We start from the raw sequence: 6,000 nt of genomic DNA on the forward strand, positions 1-6,000 counted from the left end.
TTTAGTGGACCAAAGAAATAATTAACCCAAAAGTTAAATTCCTTTTTCTGTTTACAATCTAAACATGTTATAAAGAAAGCCAAAAGTGGGGTCTTTGAAAAGCTGAATGAAAAGGACTAACCCCTTCAAAGCAATTCAAAAAATGGTGCAAAAAAGAAAGCAGGAAAGTAAGAAAAATTAGAAATGAGACTACAAATATGAGAGCAATTAAAATAGTTAATGAAAATAACTGGCTACGCTAATAAATTTGAATACCAAGATGAAATTGATGGCTGTTACTAAAATGAATTGCCAAAACAGACTCAAGAAGTGATAGAACTGAACAATCATGATAGAATTCTTGGGGAAAATATATCAAACATCTACCACTACAGTAGGAACCAGACCCAAATAGTTTTGTCCATAAATTCTGTCCTTAAAAGAATAGTTAATTCCTACGCTATTCAAATTATAACAGAAAATGAGAGAAGATGAAAATTTTTTCCAAACTGTTTTGAGAAGTAGACATAACTTTGATTCAAAATATAATTTTTAAGTTAAAAAAATTTATAGTCTTGTATTATTAATAATATAGATGAAAAACCTTACTCAATATATTAACAAAATGAATTTGAAAGTATATTTTTTTGGTTTTGGTTTTGTTTTTTTAATATATTTTTTGGTTTTCCATTCCTGAGTTACTTCATTTAGAATAATGGCCTCCAGCTCCATCCAAGTTGTGCAAAAGACGTTATTTTTTCTTTTTTATGGTGAGTAGTATTCCATGGTGTGTGTGTGTGTGTGTGTGTGTATATATATATGCGCCACATTTTTTAGCTACTTATTGGTCAGTGGGCACTTAGGCTGGTTCCATATCTTTGCAACTGTGAATTATGCTGCAATAAATAAATACACATGTGAAGTGTGCAGGTGTTTTTTTGATATAATAACTTATTTTCTTCTGGGTAGAATGAGTAGAATGGATCTAAGTGTTGATCTACTTTTAGTTCTTTAAGAAATCTCCATACTGTTTTCCATAGAGGCTGTACTAATTTACCTTCCCACCAGCAGTGTATAAGCTTTCCCTTGAAAGCACATTTTTGAAGCGCAGTGAGCAAGTTGGGTTTATAACAGGGATTTCGGGATAGGTTAAAATTATTAAATGGTTTAACATCAGGAAATCTATTAGTGTAATTCATTGTATCAGTAGGTTAAAGACGAAAAATCCATATGCTTACTTTAATAGATGTCAGAAAAGAATTATGCAAAAATTCTGAGTAAAATTATAATTTTTAAAAAATCTAAATTTGATAGGGTATTCAACATATATCAATAGCAAACAACATATTAAATAAAAGTATGCTACTGAAGTGAAAACAGGAAAGGATGACTGCTATTACCACTACTTTTCAACATTGTTCTTGAGGTTCTAAAATTATTATTTATAGATTTTATTCCCAGAAAATCCATGCACCTCAACTAAAAACCTATTAGAACCAAAAACATTCAGTTAACACAACTATATAAAAGCTAAATATATACAGGCTGGGCGCAGTGGCTCACACCCGCAATCCTAGCACTTTGGGAGGCCGAGGTGGGTGGATCACGAGGTCAGGAAATCAAGACCATCTTGGCTAACATGGTGAAACCCAGTCTCTACTTAAAAAAAAATACAAAAAAAAAATTAGCCGGGCGTGGTAGCGGGGTCCTGTAGTCCCAGCTACTGGGGAGGCTGAGGCAGGAGAATGGCGGGAACCCGGGAGGCGGAGCTTGCCGTGAGCCGAGATCGCGCCACTGCACTCCAGCCTGGGCGACAGAGCGAGACTCCGTCTCAAGAAAAAGGCCAGGCGCGGTGGCTCACGCCTGTAATCCCAGCACTTTGGGAGGCCAAGGTGGGCGGATCACGAGGTCAGGAGATCGAGACCATCCTGGCTAATACAGTGAAACCCATCTCTACTAAAAATACAAAAAATTGGCCGGGTGCGGTGGTGGCGGGCTCCTGAAGTCCCAGCTACTGGGGAGGCTGAGGTAGGAGAATGGCGTGAACCCGGGAGGCGGAGCTTGCAGTGAGCCGAGACAGCGCCACTGCAGTCGGGCCTGGGCAACAGAGAGAGAGACTCCATCTTAAAAAAAAAAAAAAAAAAAAAAAAAAAAAAAAAAAAAAAGCTAAAGCTAAACTAAAGCTAAATATATTCAAACAAAGTTTTCATTTATATCAGCAACGAGAAATTATAAAACATAATGGGATAGTAGATCCACCTCAAAATATTTTTTAAAAGTTTAATGCCAAAAAATAAAATTAAGAAAAGACTTATTTAATAATCAAGAAGATGATAGGAATAATTTCCTTCATGTTTTCTTGATTCTTTTAATACAACCCAGAATCAGTGAACCCTGTGGCCATAAGAGGCCTGAGAAATTATTCAGTCTCACTCCCTGTTCACTATAAAGGAAACTACCAACCCCACCGAGTTTGAACAAGGTCACTGTGCTCATAAATCCTGTAAGAAGCTAGATAAACACTGGAATCCAAATCCAGTCCATCCTCTTCCTCCTCCACTTTACTACTTTCATTAAAGGATTTTATTTGCCAAAAAGATGTATCTAAAATGCCCTCTGATTTAAGAAAAATAATTTGCAAATGCCGTGGAGATTAAAACAATCTGTGATTGTTTTCTTATGTACTTTAAATTGTCTTTGTGAAACAAAGGTCTACAGGGTAGAACAAATGTAATGTGCTCTTCCATAACACCAAACTGTAGGCAATTAGTGCTTTTCAATAGTCATTATGCCATTTCTAAAACAATAAAACCTAGTGACCATGATGCCTGGTAGCAGATTGCAGTGCATCTCATCTGTAAACTCCCCAAAGTGTCAGTTTAAATCTGTGCATGGTATTGCAATTATGATGAAAAATGTTCTGAATTTAAAGCTATCTACCTTCAACCATCTGGAGACGCTCCTTTATTAAATGTGCTTCTAGCATTGGTGGAGTCTCATGATAATTCATTTTTGAAAGAAAAGAAATTCATCCCTGGTTCACAAGCCTGTTCAGACAGCCTTGCAGTCTTGCATTTAATAATAGCCTGAGAAAGAGAGAACAAAAGCTGCTGTATCTCTGCTGAGACAATTCGAAGACAGAGACCAGAGAGATAAAGACTATCCTGGTCTCAGATGCGGTTAAGATTTAAAAGCAACTTACAAGTCAATTCAAGAAAGACTGACAAATCCAGGAAGACATTAGCTGTAATACAAACATGAGATTACTATCAAGCTGTAATAACAAAATCCAAACATTTTCTCACTATCACCTTTATGAAAGAAAGAAAGAAAGAAAGAAAGAAAGAAAGAAAGAAAGAAAGAAAGAAAGAAAGAAAGAAAGAAAGAAAGAAAGAAAGAAAGAAAGAAAGAAAAGAAGAAAGAAAGAAGGAAGGAAGGAAGGAAGGAAGGAAGGAAGGAAGGAAGGAAGGAAGGAAGGAAGGAAGGAAGGAAGGAAGGAAAGAATTGGACGTTAGCATAGAAAGAGAAAGCACTGCAGTTCCTGAAAGTTTAAATCCCAATCTTCTTGCTCAGCATATTTTTCCAAAAGAATAAAATACATATTCAGGGAAGATGTAAAAGAGGCTATAATGTAGTCCATACCATTTTCTTTAAGTAGGCCATTCCATTTGCTTTTGGGAAAATTGCTTCTCCTTTTCTATATGTAATTGTTCAAAAGGTGAGGTCTTTAATCGCATGTGCTGGGCATCTATTTACATAGCCTCCTTTACCTCGCTTTCGTTGTAAGGGGATCCCACGTTTTCTTTTTTTTATTATTATTATACTTTAAATTCTGGGGTACATGTGCAGAACGTGCAGTTTTGTTACACAGGTGTACAGTGCCATGGTGGTTTGCTCCACCCATCAACCCATCATCTACATTAGGTATTTCTCCTAATGCTATCCCTCCCCTAGCCACCAACCCCGCAACAGGCCCCAATGATGTTCCCCTCCCTATGTCCATGTGTTCTCATTGTTCAATTCTCACTTATGATTGAGAACATGCGGTGTTTTGTATTTTTAGTAGAGACAAGGTTTCATCATGTTGGTCAGGCTGGTCTCGAACTCCTGACCTCGCTTGTGACAGTTTGCTGAGAACGATGGTTTCCAGCTTCATCCATGTCCCTGCAAGGACATGAACTCATCCTTTTTTATGGCTGCATAGTATTCCATGGTGTATATGTGCCACATTTGCTTTATCCAGTCTATTATTGATGGACATTTGGGTTGGTTCCAAGACTTTGCTATTGTGAATAGTGCCGCAATAAACAAACGTGTGCATGTGTCTTTATAATAGAATGGGGAATCCCACATTTTCTATGAGGAACTGCACTTTCCCAATTCTGAGCCATGTGGCTTAGGGACACACACACACACACACACACACACACACACACACACTTAGCTATATGGCTAGACCATCAGTGTGGCTTAGGAAACACACACACACACACATACGCACACTTAGTTACATGGCTAGACCATCGGCACAGGCTGAAGTGAGACACAGCTGACATTCTCTCACTGCCCCTTGAGAAAACTGAGCACTTTCTCCAGGGAGACCCTGAGTCAGAGGAGGCCTCCCTCTCCAGATGGAAGCTTTCTAAGCCAGGGCAGAGTCAAGACATCTTTCCTCCACTCACAATCAGTCGCCTGCATCAAACCTGTTTCCACTGCCCCTGCCACCTGCTGCCAATTCTGGAAGAACCGGTTTCAGGGAAAGAAGCAGATACACAGTCATGTGCCACAAAATGATGTTTCAGTCAATGAAGGAATGCATATACAAGGGTGATCCCATAAGATTATAATGGAGCTGAAAAAGTCCTATTGCTCAGTGACATCGTAGCTGCTGTCATACCACAGCGTAACACGTTACTCACATGCTTGTGGTGATGCTGGTGTAAACAAACCTACTGCGCTGCCAGTATATATCTGTATAAAAATATAGCATATACAATTGTGTACAGTACATAATATTTGATAATGATAATAAATGACAATGTTACTGGTTTGTCAATTTACTATACTATTATTGTTATTTTAGAGTGTACGTTCTTCTACTTACATTTAAAAAATAGTTAAAAGTAGCCCGGGCGCAGGCTTACGCCTGTAATCCCAGTACTTTGGGAGGTTGAGGCAGGTGGATCATGAGGTCAGGAGTTCGAGACCCGCCTGACCAACATAATGAAACCCTGTCTCTACTAAAAATACAAAAATTAGTTGGGCATAGTGGCGCGTGCATGTAACCCCAGCTACTCAGGAGGCTGAGGCCGGAGAATCGCTTGAACCTGGGAGGCGAAGGTTGCAGTGAGCTGAGATAGCACCACTGCACTCCAGCCTTGGCGACAGAGCAAGACTCCGTCTAAAAAAAATAAATAAATAAGTAAAATAAAATAAAGCTAAATGTAAAACTGCCTCACGCAGGTCCTTCGGGAGGAATTACAGAAGGCGGCATTATTATCACAGGAGATGACAGCTCCATGCCTGTTATTGCCTCTGAAGACCTTCCAGTGGGACAAACTGCAGGGGTGAAAGACAGTTGTACTGGTGATCCTGACCCTGCGCAGGCCTCGGCTAACATATGTATTTGTGACTTAGTTTTCAACAAAAAAGTTTTAAAAAGTAAACAATTTAAAAATATAGAAAAAACTTTATAAAACAAGGATATAAAGAAAATATTTTGTATACCTGTACAATGTGTGTGTGTTTTAAGCTAAGTGTTATCACAAAAGAGTCAAAAATTGTTAAAAAATTAAAAAGTTTAGAAAGTAAAAAAACTTGACACTAAGCTAAGGTTAATGTGTTATTGAAGGAAGCAAATTTTTTTTTAGAAATGTAGTGTAGCCTAAGCATACAGTGTTAATAAAGTCTACAGCAGTGCAAAGAATGTCCTAGGCCTTCCCGTTCACTCACCACTCACTCGCTGATTTGCCCAGAGCAACGTTCGGTCCTGCAAGCTCCCTTTATGTAAGTGCCCTTGAC

The sequence above is a fragment of the Macaca nemestrina genome, chromosome 9 (assembly GCF_043159975.1).
Source record: "Macaca nemestrina isolate mMacNem1 chromosome 9, mMacNem.hap1, whole genome shotgun sequence".
Taxonomy (NCBI): Eukaryota; Metazoa; Chordata; class Mammalia; order Primates; family Cercopithecidae; genus Macaca; species Macaca nemestrina.